General features: G+C 41.4%; 1 long non-coding RNA gene across 1 annotated transcript; it reads left to right on the top strand.

The window, feature by feature from the left end:
* The first annotated feature begins 1,331 nt into the window (after nucleotides 1-1,331).
* On the top strand, nucleotides 1,332-20,254 carry LOC110350088 (uncharacterized). Its single transcript, XR_015442285.1, has 3 exons — nucleotides 1,332-1,468; nucleotides 4,978-5,102; nucleotides 20,121-20,254. It is a non-coding gene; the product is annotated as an uncharacterized LOC110350088 (long non-coding RNA).
* The last annotated feature ends 164 nt before the right edge of the window (nucleotides 20,255-20,418 follow it).

Raw genomic sequence — 20,418 nt, forward strand, 5'->3', positions numbered from 1 at the left:
CGGGATTGCTGCTGCCTTGGCTCTCTCAGCTGAAGGGTGAGCTCATGGTAGGGCCCCATAGCTAAGCCACTCACAACACAGCAGACATGCAGTGCCCCCAGATGGGGACCATCCCTGTAAAAGCTGGGTCATATGTCAGGGTCAGAGCTTCCCTAAGTTAGCAGGTACAGAGTCAGGGTCCTAAAATGCCTGTTATCATTCGTGTCACATCCACAAATCAGAGCCAGTGTGCGAATTGGTTCTCAGTGGGACAGAGCCATCCTCAGGGGCTGAATATGGTTGGTTATCAAGTGGTTCCCCATTACCCACTGACCTTGGCTTCCAGACTCGGAAGTGGTAGGTGAGGGGCAGCAGGGAGGAAGTAGGGATGGGAAAGGTTTGGGAGCATTTGCACATCATTGCCCTCACTCATCCTGACCATACCTTCTCGGGATTAGGATGTGGGCACAATGACAAACCAGGAAGTCTGGCTCATTGCTTGCCTGCAGGGCGCTACAGAACCCCTAAACAGGGCCTTCTTTTCTAGGGTTCATAGTCACCCTTGCTTCACCCAGCTCCTAGCTCATGACTGGTAGCTGATGGAACCTGGCTGTGGTTAGGTTGACTGTGTGGATCTGAGGGTTCGTCAGAAGATGAGACTGCAATGCCAAGACCTGGGTGTCCCGGGTAGGGATGCTGTGGGCCTTCTGTGCAGCTCTGGATCCCATTCTCTCTCTTTAGGGTTATACACTTGTGCTGGCATTATCTTGGTATGAAGTAGCAAGCTGCTCCCCAGGCCTCAGCCAGCTTGTGCCCAGTGACTGTGCTGTTAGGGAATCCTTTCCTAACAGGGACACAGCTGGGGATGTAGGCGTGGTCTTTGTTCTCTGCTTCCTTGCTGGCTTGGTCCCCAGGCCTGCCCTCCTCCTGCGAGGCTAGGCCCTTTCCACTTCCCATATTGCTCCTTGTGACCCTAGCAGCCCCCACAAAGGCCCATCAGGATGCCCTGTTTCTGTCTCATATTACTAGTCAGTGGGCCAGCAGCTCCATTTGGAAATATGGTCTGGGGAAACTGCAGCTAGATTGTGTCTGCTAGCAGGTGTCTCCCGCTTCTCTGCCCAAACACAAGCCAAAGCTGGTGGAGGGGTTGGGGTCAGGCCTTTGGGTTTTTGGTAAATTGGGGCTTGGTGAGTTCTACTCCGAACCATCACCTGGGCTCCTCCTGGGTACACCCTCCCACTGTCCCCCCAGATAGACTAGATCCACACCGCCACAGATCTGAGGGCTGCATTTGCATAAAAGTGAGAGTGGGATGGTATCTTAGGTTAAGTTCCCCAGAAACAAGGCCCGAGGAAAATTCAGGTGTAGCTAATTCATCAAGGGTTCATCCTCAGGTGAAACTGGAAAGGGTGAGAGAACCCAAGGATGGGCGGGATTTGAGACTCCATCTTGCAGGCTGGCTCTTGCCGGATCCCCCAGGACCCTGGAGGTGAGTGACTGCTCCTCACAAAATGTGTCATAACTGAGACAAGGGACTGGGCTTATGCAGTCTCCAGGCACTTTGAACTCTTTGTGGAGGCCGTGGGCTTCTGTAGTCTAAGGGAAGCCACCGAGAGGAGCTGTTGGAGCATGTAGTGGGCAGCAAAGCTCCCAGGAGCTGGCAGAGATGTGAGCTGTTGGACTTAGCAACAAAAACCACAGCACATGTATTTAGGTAACACACACCATGTGCTATATATACAGTGTACTTTTCAAAGACCATCTCAGTCCTCATCCAGCCGGCCCTATCATGGGTGCCCTACTACTCTTAAGGTAGAGCATAGTTTGGAGCAGGAGTGTTTGGGGCTACACCTATTCGTGAGCCTCAGCTTTGCTACTTATATCTGTGGCCTTGAATGAGTCCTTAAGCCTCAGTTTCTTTATCTGTAAAATGGGAGTGGGGAAGAGTATCATTGCATATGACTGAGAGGAATTGAGGTAATAATTATGTTGCACTGAACAGTGCTTGGCATATAGTAAGTGCTCAATGAATAACAGCTCTGCTTTCCATTGCTATCACAGGAATAGCATCAGAAAAGTTGTGTGAGGTCTGCTGGCCTCCAAAGCCCTCCTTTTTTCAAATCATAAATCTGTATTGTTTTTACTTTCTGGGTGGAACTCTCCGTGCAGGGTTGAACTCCAGAGTGTGGGCCAGCTGTTTTTGAGAACCTGGGAAGTGGCTGGGTCAAGAGTCCACGTTTTCCCAACCCTCACAGTACCACTTTCCCTGAAACCATCTACACAGGGAGGGGCCTGTCCAGGCTGGTGTGCAGGGAATCCAGAGCCTCACTGGAGGCCTGCTGTCCCAGGTCTGTATCTTGGGGAGGCAAGATAGTTGCTTCAGGGATAAAGGAAGGAGGAATGAAGGGACATTGGGTAGACAGTTCTTGAGGAAGTGAGATTTTTGTTAGCTCTACCATCAGTGCTTGTGTGAAGATGCCCTGTACCAGGTGACGGAGCCCGCCGTCACTTGTCGAACAGCACCTGAATGGGGGAGTGAGGATGAAGAAAAAGAAAGACACAGAAATAGAGTCGGGAGGGCTCCCAGGGAGACTGAAAGCGCCCGTTTATTTTTCTCCTTCCCTTTATATCACAGGTGAGCTTGGTCATTAATCATGACCCTTATCCAAAGACACCTGTTTCCTTGTTCTCTAGCTCTTTGGAAATTCCCCGCCCTCATGGGCTTCTTTGTTTCTCGGGGTTACAGAACGTTCATCATAATAAACATCTGACTTGGCAAGAACGCGGTTTTTCATAACATAGTCTCCTTGCTCTTTATAATGGAAGGTAAGATTAAAATGGGGTCTCTATGGCTAACACCGCTCTCCACAACCAGGTCAGTGGCATGCAGGAAACCCCCTTCCTGTGGCTCCACCCTTCCAGACCTTGTAGAATCATCCAGGGTCACAGCCAGGACATGTCAGGAGCCCCAGGACTCTCCTAGGATGCAGCCCCGCATGTCCTAGGGAAGGAGGCAGGGCCTGGCTTCATTGGCCCAGGCCTCCAGCCAGCCTCCTGGTCTGCACTGTATCTCTCTTTGGACTTCTTGTCTACAGTCTTAGAAGAAGCGTAACAACTCCTTTGTCTCCTTAGCTCATTCCCTTCCTTCTTTTCCCAGAGCATTGACCTCACTAGTCACCACATTATGTTGGAAATGTCTTGGGGAGGTGTCTTTGCTGTCCTATTTTCCTCCTGGCCTCCACCCCCTTCAGATTAAGGACTTTACCCAGATCAAAGAAGCATTCCCGAATGGTTTCCCATCCCAATGTTTATCTCCTGTCCATTTCCCTTTCAAGTGCTAGGATAGTTTTCTCAGAGTCAAGCAGTGGGAGAACCTAAAATCCCAATCTCCCATGATGACAGAAAGCCCTACCAGCTATACCTTCACCAAACAGGGCCAGGACCAGGGAGGGGAGCCTCAAGCTCACACCAGTAGGGGGCATTCACTCAGTGCCTCCTGCCATGCTGTACACTGGGTGCCACTCTTATCTCACCTTGCCCAGCCCAGGCACCGTCTTTCCCATCCACTTCCTTCCTTGTTATTCCCTTTGTGCTTCAGGACCTCACCAGACCACAAACTTTTCTTTGTCATTGAATTAGGATAAAGTCTGACACCCGCAGATCTGCACAAATCCATGTCTGGAAACAGAACTGGCTTACTTTCCATGACTTTGCTGGAGAAGACAGAAACCTGTTCCATGTTACCTCAAATGCATATAGATGCTCCTTCACTCACAATAGGACTATATCCCCATAAACTCATTGTAAACTGAAAATACTGGAGGTCCAAAAGTATTTTGATAGCTAACCTACAAAACGTCCTAGCTCAGCAGCACAGGCAACTGTAGAGGGTCCGTCAGGTTCCCTCATGATAATGTGGCTGACTGGAAGCTGCAGCTTGGGCCACTGCCCGAGGTAGTTATTACTACCTTTATCACTAACATTATCACTAGTTGGGAAAAGAGCAAAATTCCAAGTATAGCGTTTATGGAACGCTTATCACTTTTGCACCATGATAAAGTAGAAAAATCATAAACCACTGTAAGTCAGGAGCCTTCCATAAAAACATGATGCCTCCCTTGAGATCAGAGATCTATAGTTGGATGTTACCTTGGGCATTCCTGTTTCTGTTCTGGGAGTGGAAAAAGTGTTACACTGTGAATTACAGATAAATCCATTTGTGTCCCTGCTGAGACTAATGAAGACATGGCAACTGAGTTGGTCTTGGTAACTTGAAGAAACCACACCTTTAGCATAGGGCTGGATGCAGGGCAGGTAATATTTGAGTGTTTCTCAGAGAGTTAAAAAAGAATTGTTTTGGCTACTCCTAAAATGTAAGTCTCATTACAACAAAAAGAATTACAGTTTAATTGACCCAGAAAATAAAGGCAATACTAGTTTGAAAAGTTAGCACATGCTGACCTGTTTGCTCAGTTGCCCACACCCGTTAATTACTAAAGAATTCTACAGAAAATCTTCCAGGAATGCATGCCTGATAAACATATCTTTTGCCTGAATATAAAATCTTTTCCCCAAAACTCTCCCCCAGAGAAGAGAGAGTCCCTTGATAAAGTTGAGTCCTTATATCTCATATTACAGATTCTCTCTTAGTTACTTTAAAAATAAAAAGTTCTGTTTGTGAAAGATATTCATCAAAATGACCTTGCTAATGTCACTTTTTAATTTGGGGAAGCATGTGAAGATCACCAGGAGGAAATGGGATAAAAGGAATCAAACTAGGAGAACAAAGATTTGATGTATGTATATGACACTGGATGTAGGTGTAGACAAGTTTGCTAAGGACCATTTTAAAAGCAAAATGGTAAAAGACTACATTATTGAGATGGTATGCATGCATTTTTAAGGTAATTGGAGGAAAGTATGTTAATGTGGCAAATATGGACACTTGGGGCTTGATATTGTTTTTCTTGACACCTTCGTTATCATGCTATGTCTCAGACAACCAGATAGAAACAACAGGAAGGAGCTTGGAAAATGTACTGATGACTCACAAAGCGATCTGCTGCTGCTGCTGAGAGACCTTGATGCCCAGGTATAATTGAAGACTTGAATGGAGTCATAAGGTACGTGAATTTTTAAAATTAATTTTATTGGTACATTTTAGGTATACAATATAATGACATTCATCATTGGAAATTTGCACCTTTACATAATCTCTTCATTCTTAATTTTTCCCCATTGCCCTGCCCTCCCTTCAACCCCTCCATCCCTCCCTACTTACAAAGACTGTTTCCATTTTTCATTTTCTCATATTAATTCCATTCCCTTCTTTCCTTTCCCCCACCCCTTCCACTTTCCCTTCCCCTTTGCCCCTTTGCTTCCTATTTCATATTATCTATTATACCTTTTAGTCCTTATTTACACTTTCAGTTTCTCACACTAGAGAAACTATTTGGTATTTAACACGTGTGTCCTATTTATTTCACTTAAGAGTATTGCCTCAATGTGCATCCATTTAGCTATAAATGTCTCTAATTTCTCATTTTTTATGGCCGAATAGTACTCCATTTTATAAAAAAAACACATTATCCAGTCTCCAGTTGATGGGCAATTGGGCTGCTTCCAAGTTTTAGCTATTACAAATTGTGCTGCTATCAACATGGGTGCGCATGTATCACTGTGGTATGATTCTTTTAATTCTTTGGGGAAGATCCCCAGCAGGGGAATAGCTGGGTCAAATGGGACTTCCAGTCCTAGTTCTTTGAGGTATCTCCATACTGATTACTGCAGTGGTTGCACCAGTCTACACTCCCACCAGTAGTGGAACAGGGTTTATCTTTCCCCACAGCCCCTCCAGCATTTGTTATTGGTTGATTTCATGATAGCAGCCATTCTTTCTGGGGTGAGGTGGAATCTCAGCATTGTTTTCATTTGCATCTCTTGAATGACCAGTGATGTTGAACATTTTTTCATATGTTTATTAGCTATTTCTACTTCTTTGTCCGAGAAATGTCTGTTCATTTCAGATGCCCATTTTTGGATTGGGGCTTTAAATTTGGGAGGTCTGATTTTCTTTAGGTTCTTTATAGATTCTAGAGAGTAGATCTTTGCCTGAGGAACAGTAGGTGAAAATTTTTTCCCACATTGTGGGTTGTCTCTTCACACTGCTGGTGGTTTATCTTGCTGTGTAGAAGCTTTTTAATAAGAGGAGATCCCACTTGGTGATTGCTTGTGCTAGTTCATGGGCAACTAAAGGTTTTGTTCATAAAGTCTTTTCCGACCCCAGTGTCTTCAAGAGTTCTACCTAAACTGTGTTCCAGCCGGTTCAGTGTTTCTGTTTTAATATTTAGATATTTAATCCATTTCAATTTTAGTTAGTGGACAGTGAGAGATATAGGTCTAGTTTTAATCTTTGGCAAGTTGAAACCCAATTTTTCCAGCACCATTTATAAAAGAGGCTATCTTTCCTCCAGTGAGGGTGTTTGGCTCCTTTGTCAAAGATGAGGTAGCTCAGTGTGTCTGGAGTTGCTTCTGCATCTTTTAATCTGTTCTACTGGTCTTCAGGTCTGTTTCTTTGCCAGTACCATGCTGTTTTTATCACAGTAGCTTTGTAGTATAGTTTCAAGATGGAGGTTGTGATACCCCCTGCCATGTCTCTGTTACCTAGAATTGCTTTTGCTGTTTTGGGTCTCTTCTTGATCCAAATGAATTTTTGGATTGTTTTCTCAAGGTCCATGAAGTATGCTGCTAGGATTTCAATTGGGATTGCATTGAATCCATATAGCAGTTTTGGAAGTGTGACCATTTTCACTACATTGATCCTTCCTACCCAGGAGCAGGGGATGTCTGTCCATTTTCTGATATTGTCTTCAATCTCTCTTTTCAGAGTGCTATAGTTTTTAGAGAAGAGGTCTTTGATTTCTTTCATGAGGTTGATTCCCAGGTATTTCAGTTCCTTGGATGCTATTGTGAAAGGAATTGTTTGCCCTATTTCTATTTCAGTGAGTTTGTTGTTCGTATAGAGGAAAGCTATTGATTTCTGTGTATTGACCTTGTATCCAGCTACTCTACCGAATTTGGTTATTAAGTCTAAAAGACTTTTGTGGGTGTTTTTGGCATCTTCTATATAGAGTATCATGTCATTTGCAAATAATGACAATTTGACTTCTTCATTTCCTATCTTTATTCCTTTTATTTCTTTCTCTTGTCTAATTGCTGCGGCTAATATTTCCAAGACTATATTGAATAGGAGTGGTGATAGTGGACATCCTTGTCTTGTTCCTGATTTTAGTATGAAGGATTTCAGTTTTTGACCATTTAGCATGATACTGGCTGTTGGTTTTTCATAGATGGCTTTTATCAGTTTGAGGTAGAGACCACCTATTACAGTTTTTTGTAGGGTTTTAAAAATCATAAATGGGTGCTGGATTTTGTGGAATGCTTTTTCGGCATCTATTGAGATGATCTTATGGTTTTTGTCCTTGGCTCTATTGATATAGCACATTACATTGATTGATTTGCGTATGTTGAACTATCCCTGCATCCCTGGGATGAATCCCACTTGGTCAGGGTGTATGATCTGCTTGATGATCTTCTGCATTCTATTTGCCAGTATCTTATTAAGGATTTTTGCATCTATGTTCATTAGTGAGATTGGCCTATAGTTCTCTTTTTCGGTTGGGTTTTTCACTGCTTTGGGGATCAAAGTGATGCTTGCTTCCAGGAATGAATTTGGGAGTATTGCTTCCTTTTCAATTTCATTGAAGAGTTTCAACAGTAGTGGCAGTAGTTCCTCTCTAAATGTCAGGTAGAATTCAGCAGTGAAGCCATCAGGACCTGGGCTTTTCTTAGTTGGTAAGTTTTTAATTATGTTTTCAATTTCATTGATTGATATTGTGTCATTTAGAATTTTTAGGTCTTCTTCGTTCAACTTTGGTAATTCATACATATCTAGGAATCTGTCCATTTCTTCTGTGTTTTCTATCTTATCGGCGTATAGGTTCTTGAAGTAGGTACTGATGAGCCTCTGGATTTCTGCTGGGTCCATTGTAATTTCATTCTTTTCATTCCCAATTGCATGGATTTGGGCCTTTTCTTTCCTTTTTCTGATAAGGTTGGCTAAGGGTTTGTCAATTTTGTTGATTCTTTCAAAAAACCAATTCTTGGCTTCATTGATTTTTTGTGTTGTTCTCTTAGTCTCCATTGCATTGATTTCTCCTCTGATCTTTATAATTTCCTCCCTTGTATGACCTTTGGTTTTGTCCTGCTCTTCTCTTTCTAGAAGCTTGAGGTTCAGCATCAGGTTGTTTAATTGGGCTTGCTCTGTTTTCCTAATGTGAGTATTCACTGCTATGAATTTCCCTTGTAAGACAGCTTTCATTGTGTCCCATAGATTCCGAAATGTTGTATTGTCATTGTAATTTAATTGAAGGAACTGTCTGATTTCTTCTTTAATTTCCTCTGTGACCCGTTGTTTATTCAGAAGTGTATTGTTCAATTTCCATGTTTTTATGAAATTCTTACAGTTTCTTTTGCTGTTGATCTCCAATTTCATTGTGCTATGGTCTGATAATATACAGGGGATAACTTCAGTTCCTTTGCACTTACTTAAACATGTTCTAAGAGCGAGTTTGTGGTCAATTTTGTAGAATGACCCATGTGCAGCTGAAAAGAATGTGTATTCTGATTTTGTTGGGTGGAGCACTGTAAATATCTATTAAGTTCCTTTGTTCAAGAGTTTGATTGAGTTCTAGTATTTTGTTGCTTATTTTTTGTCTCATTGATCTATTTGTGACAGTGGGATATTGAGGTCCCCCACTACCATTGTATTAGTGCATATGTGATTTTTCATGTCCGTCAGTATTTGTTTTAAATAGTTGGGTGTACTAGTGTTTGGGGAATATATGTTTACAATTGTCATCTCTTCCTCTTGGATTGTTCCCCTTACAAGGATGTCCTTCTTTGTCTCTCTTAATCAGTGTTGTTTTGAAATCCACTTGATCTGCAAAGAGGATAGCTACTCCTGCTTTTTTTCGGGTTCCTGTTGCATGGAGTATTGTTTTCCATCCTTTAACTTTCAATCTATGAGTTTCTTTTTGAATTAAGTGTGTTTCTTGTTTGCAGCATATTGTTGGATCTTGCTTCTTGACCCATTCTGCCAGTCTATTTCTTTTGATTGGTGAATTGAGACAATTAACATTGATGGTTATAACTGATACATATTGACTTATCCTTGTCATGACTTTTTGGTTTTGTTCGATTCTCCCCCTTTGTGTTTAATTTCTTGTCATGCCCAATAGATTCATTCTGCTGGGCTTCCTGGGGTTTTGATCTTCGTTGTCTTTTCCCTAGGATATTGTCTAAAATTTTTTGGAGTGCTGGTTTGGTATTCACAAAGTTCCTAAGGTGCTCTTTGTCATGAAAGTATCTTATTTCTCCATCATTTTTGAAAGATAGTTTTGCAGGGTACATCAATCTGGGTTGGAGGCTGTTTTCCTTTAGGGCTTGAAATATGTAACTCCAAGCTCTTCTTGCCTTGATGGTTTGTGTTGAGAAGTCTGCTGTGATTCTGATGGGCTTTCCTTTCTATGTGATTTGTTTCTTTCTCTAACTGCTTGTAGAAATTTGTTCTTCAGCTGGGTTTCTGGGATCTTAACAATTATATGCCTATGTGTAGATTTTTTTGATCAAGGCTATTTGGAGTCCTATATGTCTCACTTATTTGTACGTCAAGTTCTTTTCCCCTGCTTAGGAAGTTTTCTGCCATCACTTCTGTGAACAGTTTTGTTTTTTTTTAATGTCATCTGCACTCTCTCCTGTTTCTTCATTGACTCTAATCAGTTTTATGTTATTCTTCTTTGCATTGTCTAGCAGCTGCTGTATTGATTTCTCGTGGTCCCTTACTATTTTAAAGAAATTTTTCTTTTCCTGGTTGTTATGCCAAGCAAGCCAGGAAATCACCAAACACCAGGACGAAGACAGAGTTAAAACTAAAAGGAGTTTATTCAAGCACACGAGCTCCACTTTCTAGGAGAAGTAAAGCCTCAAAGCAGGGGACCGTTCAGTTTTTTCATAGGTAACTCAAACAAAGATGTTCAGGGAGAGGCCAGTATGTCCTTCAGCCAGCTGCGAAATATCTTTCAGAATCCAGTTCTTTTTCATCCCACCTATCCTGTCAAGATAGGGCATTCTGTGGCTACAGGGTTTGGTGGTTACAGGGAGGCACCAGGCACCATCTGTTCCCGGGGAGCAATAAAGCATGTTTACAGAAGCAGAGCAAGTGGCTATCGTGTGGGGAATTCCAGCACTCTATAAGGAGAGGGGTATGAGGGGAGTACATTCACAGGCCAAGATGGCATTTCTTAGGTTCACTTTGGTCTCACACTGGCTGGTAATTGCAATCTTATCTTCTGTATCTGAAATTCTGTCCTCATATTGGCTCACTGTGCTTTGTAGACTTTCAGTGGAGTTTTTAATCTCCTGAAAATCTGTTTGTATCTGTTTTATGGATCCCATTTTTTTCCTATGTTGGGATTCCATCATGTTCCTCAGCTCCTCTATTTTTTTATCTGTGTCCTCTCTAGATTTATTAATCATGTCTTGCACTATGGGCACAATCTCTGCTGATATCTGAGAAATTATTTCTGATTTCATTTTTTCCAGGTCCTCTTTTGTTGCCAGTTCAGGGAGTCCAGGTAGTTGAGTATCGGATTGTTCCATCTTGTTTCCCTTTAGGGTTGCTGTAGGTGATCTGGAAGTCTGATTTTGAGACTTGTTTATGTGTCTTCCCATTACGTGAAAATTTTTTTTCTATATTCCTGCAGTATTCTGTATCATCTGACTTCCTATGTGTGTGATAGGTAGACATCTATATATAATCAGCATCTCTAATGGTTATTCATTTTAAGTGGTCTTAAATCCTTTCCCTGGGATCTTCTTATTAAGGAACTGAGGGGGAGGGTTGTCACTTTATATTTGGACCAAGAATTCATAGGCTGTTCATATGGCCTGCACCCTCCTGTCCTTCCTGATGTGTTCTTTCTTAAGGCTAAGTCTTATCCTAGTGTTCATTTCACCTTCCTCTCTAGACAGGAACTTCCCAGAAGGCAGGGTTGCCTTCTCTCTCTCTCTCTCTCTCTCTCTCTCTCTCTCTCTCTCTCATACCCCCAAAGCAGGTGCTTTCTCCTATAGTGTGGGAAAGTGCATGGGCCTGCCTTCTCAGCATCTCATTTTCCTTACTGCCAGGATGAGCTGTTTAGACAAGATGCTTTGTAAGGATCCAACTTAGTGTTAATTTTCTCTAAATTTTTGCTTTTGGACTCATTTTACTTTTCAAAAAATGCTCTTGGTGTGGAGATGTAGCTCAGTGAGAGAGCACTTGCCTGGCATGTGCAAAGCCCTGGATTCAGTTGCAAGGATAGAAATTTTACAAAAAGAGAGAGAAAGAAAAAAAAATCTTTTGGCTGGGAGTGGGGTGGGACTTAGATGTCTTCATGTTGAAGATGGGGAGAAGATAAAACTCTGACCACTCAGACACTGTGTAACTCTGAGATAAAAACAGACATATTTTAAAAATTAAAAACCAAAAAAAAAAAAACACCCTAAGAAAACCTGTCTTGTCCATTCATTGAATTTTTCACATGGTAAGTTTTACTGATCACCTACTTACAAGGCACTGAGCGCTGTGCTCAGTGCTAGGGACTGAGAGTAAGCTGGGCCCTTTCCCAGGGGTCAGCCCCAGGTGAGCAGGGAAATACACTGGCCCTTTGTTGGTCTCAGGACAGAGAAGGCCCTTCCCTCTAGGCTAGCAGAGAGGAGACTTGTACATTTCACTAAGGAGAATCTGAGTGGGTTCTTAGTGAATAGGTAATATTTTCCTGCTAAATGGACATTAGCGTCTGAGGGATGATTTAGGATGGAAAACAGCCTAGGAGGGGGAGCTGGGGATTTAGCTCAGTGGTTCTGGTGACTGCCTCTCAAGCAAAAGGTCCTGAGTTTGATCCCTGGTACCAAACAAACAAACAAACACACCTAGGAGGTTAGAAGAAACTACAGAATGTGGTGCTGGAGAGAGAGGCACAACAGACCTCAGGCAGAAAGCAAACACAGAAGTGCAGCCAGAGCAAATGGATCCAAGGGCTGCCAGTGCTGCCAGCTATGGGGCTGTGGGAAGTGGATGTGAGCAGCTGAAGGCACCAGGAATGTGAGATTCCCACAGAGAGACTCCTGAGGTGACAGAATCATCTTGTCAGGAACATGGTCAGAGCACTCAGGAAAGGTCCTACTTTCACCAGCTGCAGTGGGCCAGATTACCAGCTGCAGTGGGCCAGGTTACAATAGATGCTCTCTTTGGCCAATGACTATGGGGGACAATGACAGTCATTCTCCTTAGGAAGAGGGATGGGCATACTTCCCTGTGGGAAGGCAGCCCTTGGGGAGAACTCTGGTGGGGCCTGTGGGGAAAGATACTGTCTGATACACTGTTCTGGGCTCAAGGCCTGGCTGGTTACAGTGTCTAGAAGAGGATGGTTTTGGGGTGCTGTGAGGGCAGGTGCCTCACGTTCACAGGAGCAGAGCCAAGGAGGGGAAGACTCTCTGAAGTCTGAAAGGTCTGTAAAACAGACATGTCTTCTTCACAAGCTGGCCCCAGCCAGCCAGTCAAGATTTCTGCTGAAAGCAGTTCCACAGCGTTGGTTCCATATCAAACAATGTATGCTTTGGAGTCAGGTTAAAGTTGGAATTCTGCTGTTTGTCAACTGTATGATCTTGGGCAAATAATTCCAGCTCCCAGAGCCTGAGTCTGTAAACAGTGTTGGTATTTACCCCATTAAATGTTTCCAAAGTACACACTTCATAGATGGTAGTATTTGCCCACTGTTCATTACCTGAATGAGCATGTCGTCCTTGGTGGGGTGAGAGGAAATATCTGCTGGTTTGTCATGAAGGGGACCAACCCTGGGCGTGCAGGAAACAGCCCCTCACTCCAGCACCACGAGTGGCCTCTAGACATGAAGTCAGATTTCCTCAGAGGTCCTTTCCTAGGCTCAGATGCTAGCTTAGTAGTCCCGGTGTTTCTAAGTCTAGATTGAACTAGCAAAAATCACACCAGTAGTGAAAAGTGGCTTTTTTATTCTTTGAATGCTTATGTAGAAATGTTTTTTTATTTTCAGAACCTCAGTGCTTTTTATTTCTTCTATATTAGGTTATTCATTTAAAAGCATGATTTCCTTCATTGAAGCTTACAGAATCAATTCCAGTGAAATTTGTATTAATTCATTTAAAAGCTACCACTCACCAGTCAACAAGCTTTTTCTGTCTGAAGCCATAATTGCAAAAACAATTTCCCACAGGGATGTGACCCAGATGATTACTTAATAGTTGTATCTTGGACCAGTTACTAAGAGAACAGTGTTTTGGCAAAGTGGGCCTGGTATGAGGCACCCAGATGCATCTCATCTAGTGTTTGAATGAACTCTCTGAGGGTTAAGCCACTTCTGATGCTCAGTTTCTATCTTGTAAGGATTGCCTTGAGCCAGTTAACTGAGAAATGTGAGTTTTCTTCCTTCATGTTTATTTTTTGTGGCTATTCCCACTATATACCTCACTGTTATCCAAGTAAGAGTCCAATTTCATACAAATGTACAAATTTAGAAATAAGCCACAGAAGTGTTAGTTCTTACTAAAAAGTTCAAGAATGATGACAAGTCTGGTTATACTTTCCTGACATGTAAAATAATACAGAGTAACAAAGAGTAAATGTTAAAGAACAAGGTGGGAATGTCTACAGCTTTCTAAAAGTAAGCTATTATGTCTTATCTGTTTAAAACCTTTAGGGGCTGGGGATATTGCTCAGTGGTAGAGTGCTTGCCTAGAGTGCATGACATCCTGGGTTTGATCCCCAGCCCTAGGAAAAAGTCTTTAGCAGCTGGGAGAAAATAACTGCAATTTAAAAATAAATGTTGACTAAATTTAGATAGGTTTTTCCTCCCTCAAAATGTTTTAAGCTGTTGAGAAACCAAGCAGGTTTTCTAAGGTTCCTATAGGTCAGTTCAGGACCAGCTCAAATGAGCACTAACAGGGACCTGACTGTCTACTTTGACTCAGAGCTGCCTGTGCTTCCATTTGCTTTACCAAACTTTTTTTCCTGCCCCAGCTTACCTTTTCTTTCCTTCTGTTCATTCCATTAGCTAACCAAAGGTTTAGACTCAGTTATAACCATACACATAATACTCTTGGAAGTGGTAAGGGCTATATCCATCATACAAATTAGAATCAAGAGGATGTTAGGTTGAGCCTGTAAGAATTACAGCCAACATGACTTTTCAAAAATGAACATACAGAGGAAAGGGCTTCCTGGCCACCATCCCTCCTGCTGCTCCCAGCCCAGAGGGAAGAGCTTTTGGGCCACCTTCTGTCCTGCTGCTCCCTGCCCAGAGGAAGGGGCTTCCAGGCCACCATCCCTACCGTCACTCCCGGCCCCTGTCCTACCTCTCCCAGCTCAGAGGAGGTGAATTGCGCAGGCGCCCACAGCACCCCCCCCCACCAGTCGAAATGAGAAAACACATAAATAAGTCTCAAAACCAGACTTCCAGATCACCTAGAGCAACCCGAAAGGGAAATGAGATGGAACACTGATAATCAACCACCTGGACCCACTGAACTGGCAACAAAAGGGGATCTGGAAAAAATGAAATCAGAAATAATTTCTCAGATAACAGGAGAAATTGTGCCCCTAGTGCAAGACATGATTAATAAATCTAGAGAGGACCTCAGGAACATGATGGAATCCCAACATAGGAAACAAATGGAATCCATAAAACAGATGCAAATAGATTTCCAGGACATGAAAAACTCCATTGAAAGTCTACACAGCAGAATGAGCCAATGTGAGAACAGAATTTCACATATACAAGGTAAGACTGCAATTAATGATCAGGAAAAGAAAAATTGCTTCAAAATTATAAGGGAACATGAGAAATCAATTCAGCAGCTGCTAGATGATGCAAAGAAGAATAACATAAGACTGATTGGGCTCAATGAAGAAACAGGAGAGAGTGCAGATGACATAAAAAAACTCTTCACAGAAGTAATGGCAAAAAACTTCCCAAGCAGGAGAAAAGAACTTGACATACAGATAAGTGAGGCATATAGGACTCCAAATAGCCTTGATCAAAAAAAATCTACACATAAGCATATAATTGTTAAGATTCCAGAAACTCAACAGAAGAACAAAGTTCTCCAAGCACTCAGAGAAAAGAAACAAATCACATACAAAGGAAAGCCCATCAGAATCACCGCAGACTTCTCAACACAAACCATCAAGGCAAGAAGAGCTTGGAGTGACATATTCCAAGCACTAAAAGAAAACAGCCTCCAACCCAGATTGATGTACCCTGCAAAACTATCATTCAAAAATGATGGGGAAATAAGATACTTTCATGACAAAGAGCACCTTAGGAACTTTGTGAATACCAAACCAGCACTCCAAAGAATTTTACACAATATCCTAGGAACAGACATTGAGGATCACAATCCCAGGAAGCAAAGCAGAATGAACCCATCTGGCATGACAAGAAATTAAATATAAAGGGGGAGAACCCAACAAAAAGAAAAAGTCATGGCAATAAAAAGTCCATATGTTTCAGTTATAACCATCAATGTTAATGGTCTCAATTCACCAATGAAAAGATATAGACTGGCAGAATGGGTCAAGAAGCAAAATCCAACAATATGCTGCATACAAGAAACACACTTAATTCAAAAGGAAACTCATAGACTGAAAGTTAAAGGGTGGAAAACAATACTCCATGTGACAGGAACCCGAAAAAAAGCAGGAGTAGCTATCCTCTTGGCAGATCAAGTAGTTTTCAAACCAACACTGATTAAGAGAGATGAAGAAGGACTCTACATCCTTGTAAAGGGAACAATCCAAGAGGAAGAGATGACAAACATAAATATCTATGCACCAAACACTAGTGCACCCAACTATATAAAACAAATACTAATGGACAGGAAATGTCATATATGCACTAATACAATTGTAGTGGGGGAACCTCAACACCCCACTGTCACAAATAGATAGATCAACTAGACAAAAAATAAGTAATGAAATACTAGAACTCAATTGAACTCTTGAACAAATGAACTTAACAGAGGTTTACAGAGTCTTCCACCCCACAAAATCAGAATACACATTCTTCTCAGCTCCACATGGGTCATTCTCCAAAATAGACCACATACTCACACATAGAACATGTTTCAGTAAGTGCAAAGGACTGAAGTTATCCCCTGTATATTATCAGACCATAGTGTGATGAAATTGGAGATCCATAGCAAAAGAAACTCAAAAAATTTCATAAACACGTGGAAATTGAACAACACACTTCTGAATAACCAATGGGTCACAGAGGGAATTAAGAAATCAGACAGTTCCTTCAATTAAATGACAATGACAATACAACATATCGGAATCTATGGGACACAATGAAAGCAGTCTTACGAGGGAAATTCATAGCAGTAAAATTGCATATTAGGAAAACAGAAGGAGCCCAATTAAACAACCTGATGCTGAACCTCAAGCTTCTAGAAAAAGAAGAGCAGGACAACCACAAAGCTCATACAAGGGATGAAATGATAAAGATCAGAGGAGAAATCAATGCAATGGAGACTAAGAGAATGATACAACAAAAAATCAATGAAGCCAAGAGTTGGTTCTTCGAAAGAATCAACAAAATTGACAAACCCTTAGCCAACCTTATCAGAAAAAGGAAAGAAAAGGCCCAAATCTATGCAGTTAGGAATCAAAAGGGTGAAATTACAACAGACCCAGCAGAAATACAGAGGATCATCAATACCTACTTCCAGAACCTATTCACCGATAAGATGGAAAACGCAGAAGAAATGGACAGATTCCTAGATACATATGAATTACCAAAGTTGAACGAAGAAGACCTAAAAATTCTGAACAACCCAATATCAACCAATGAAATTGAAAACATAATTAAAAACTTATCAACTAAGAAAAGCCTGGGCCCTGATGGCTTCACTGCTGAATTCTACAAGATATTTAGAGAGGAACTACTGCCACTACTGTTGAAACTCTTCAATGAAATTGAAAAGGAAGCAGTACTCCTAAATTCATTCCTGGAAGCAAGCATCACCTTGATCCCCAAAGCAGAGAAAGACCCAACTGAAAAAGAGAACTATAGGCCAATCTCACTAATGAACATAAATGCAAAAATCCTTAATAAGAACTGGCAAACAGAATGCAGAAGATCATCAAGAAGATCATACACCCTGATCAAGTGGGATTCATCCCAGGGATGCAGGGATGGTTCAATATACGAAAATCAATGTAATACACTGTATCAATAGAGCCAAGGACAAAAGCCATATGATTATCTCCATAGACACAGAAAAAGCATTTGACAAAATCCAACATGCATTTAGGATAAAAACCCTACAAAAAATTGGAATAGATGGTCTCTACCTCAAACTGATAGAAGCCATCTATGAAAAACCAACAGCCAATATCATACTAAATGGTCAAAAACTGAAATCCTCCATACTAAAATCAGGAACAAGACAAGGATATCCACTATCACCACTCCTATTCAATATAGTTCTGGAAACATTAGCCATGGCAATTAGACAAGAGAAAGAAATAAAAGGAATAAAGATAGGAAATGAAAAATCAAATTGTCATTATTTGCAGATGACATCATACTGTATATGGAAGACCCCAAGAATTCCACCAGAAGTCTTCTAGACTGAATAACCAAATTCAGTCAAGTAGCTGGTTACAAGGTCAACACACAAAAATCAATAGCTTTCCTCTACACGAATGACAGACTCACTGAGAGAGAAATAGAGCAAATAATTACTTTCACAATAGCATCCAAAAACTGAAATACCTAGGAATCAACCTAACAAAAGAAATCAAAGACCTCTTCTCTGAAAACTATGGCACTCTGAAAAGAGAGATTGAAGATGACATCAGAAAATGGACAGACATCCCCTGCTCCTGGGTAGGAAGGATTAATATAGTGAAAATGGCCATACTTCCAAAACTGCTATATAGGTTCAATGCAATTCTAATTGAGATCCCAGCACCATACTTCATGGACCTTGAGAAAACAATCCAAAAATTCATTTGGAACAAAAAGAGACCCAGGATAGCAAAAACAATTCTAGGTAACAGAGACATGGCAGGGGGTATCACAATCCCCAACCTGCAACTATACTACAAAGCTACTGTGATAAAAACAGCATGATACTGGCAAAGAAACAGATCTGAGGACCAGTGGAACAGATTAGAAGATGCAGAAACAACTCTAGACACACTGAGCCATCTCATCTTTGATAAAGGAGCCAAACACTCTCACTGGAGGAAAGATAGCCTCTTTAATAAATGGTGCTGGAAAAATGGGGTTTCAAATTGCCGAAGATTAAAACTAGACCTGTATCTCTCGCCATGCACTAAACTAAAATCAAAATGGATTAAAGATCTAAATATTAAAATAGAAACTCTGAGCCAGTTGGAGCAGAAGTTAGTTAGAACTCTTGAAGACATTGGTGTAGGAAAAGATTTTATGAACAAAACCTTAGTTGCCCGTGAACTAGCACAAACAATAAGTGGGATCTCTTCTTATTAAAAAGCTTTGGCACAGCAAGAGAAACTACCAGCAGTGTGAAAAGAACCCACAATGTGGGAAAAAAATCTTCACCTGCTTTTACTCTAAACGGTCTACTATCTCAAATCTTTAAAGAACTTCAAAAGATCAGACCTCCCAAATTGAAAGACCCAATCCAAAAATGGGCATCTGAAATGAACAGACATTTCTCAAAGAAGTAGAAATAGCAAATACATGAAAAAATGTTCCACATCACTGGTCATTCGAGAGATGCAAATGAAAACAATGCTGAGATTCCACCTCATTCCAGAAAGAACAGCTGCTATCATGAAGTCAACCAATAACAAATGCTGGCAGGGCAGTGGGGAAAGAACCCTGCTCCACTGCTGGTGGGAGTGCAGACCAGTACAACCACTGTGGAAATCAGTATGGAGATACCTCAAAGAACTAGGACTGGAAGTCCCATTTGACCCAGTTATTTCACTGCTGGGGATCTTCCCCAAAGAATTAAAAGAATCATACCACAGTATTATATGTGCACCCATATTTATAGCAGCACAGTTTGTGATAGGTAAAACTTGGAAACAGCCCACATGCCCATTAACTCGAGACTGGATAAAGAAAATGTGTTTTTTAAAAATAAAATGGAGTACTACTCAGCCATGAAAAATGAGAAATTAGAGACATTTATAGCTAAATGGGTGCACATTGAGGCGATACTCTTTAAGTGAAATAAATAGGACACACGTGTAAATACCGAATAGTTTCTCTGGTGTGAGAAACAAAGTGTAAATAAGGACTAAAAGGTATAATAGGTAATGTGAAATAGGAAGAAAAGGGGCAAAGGGGAAGGAAGTGGGAGGGATGGGGGAAAGGAGAGAAGGGTATGGAATATGAGAAAATGGAAAACTGCGAACAAAATCTTTGTAAATAGGAATGGAGAGGTTGAAGGGAGGGCTGGGCAAGGGTGAAAAATAAGAACCAAAGGAGTATGTAAAGGTGCAAATTTCCAATGATGAATGTCATTATATTGTATACCTAAAATGTACCAATGATTAGAATGAATAATTGATAATGTAACATAGGAATAAAAGGTCCAAAGGGGTAGGGGTAGTGGGAGGGGCAGGGGAAAGGAAAGAAGGGAAAGGAAAAATGATGAGAAATGGAAAAAATGGAAATAAAGTCTTTGTAAATAGGGAAGGGTGGAGGGGGTGAAGGGAGGGGCTAGGAATGGGGAAAAAAGAACCAAGATACATCATGTAAAAGTACAAGTTCCCAATGAGAAATGTAATTGTGTTGTATACCTAAAATGTAGCAATAAAAAAAAAATGAACATACACCCCAAAGCCAAGACAATATTTCTATAAACTACTAGATTTGAAGGGATTAAATTTACTTGTTGGCTGGTTTGTGGATTTGTTGACTTACTGCATATTTTAGATGACATCATAATGTGAAGGCATGAAGAGCTAATTGTTGACTATATTGGCTTTATATACTTCTACTCAGTGACCTCAAGATATAGCTTCCTGCCTCCCTGTGAGACGGATGGACTCCAGCAGCGTGCAGTCAAATACAGGCCACGAGATGGCGCAGCACCTCTGTGCCTGGTCCCTTGGCAACACGGTAGGCAAAAATAAAACACCCCAAAAAACACCACTTGGTCGTAAGATGCCGAGATTCCAAAATCCATGGAGTAAATGTGGAAAAAACTGGTAAATGAATCTGCCATCTCTAGTCTGTTTTAAGGCAACGACAAGTGTAATGGTTTTCTTCTAAATCCTACTCCAGTATTAACATTTAAAAG

Source organism: Heterocephalus glaber, unplaced genomic scaffold, assembly GCF_053883595.1.
Source record: "Heterocephalus glaber isolate CG9 unplaced genomic scaffold, H.glaber_assembly_v1.0 deba00001538, whole genome shotgun sequence".
NCBI classification, from domain to species: Eukaryota; Metazoa; Chordata; class Mammalia; order Rodentia; family Bathyergidae; genus Heterocephalus; species Heterocephalus glaber.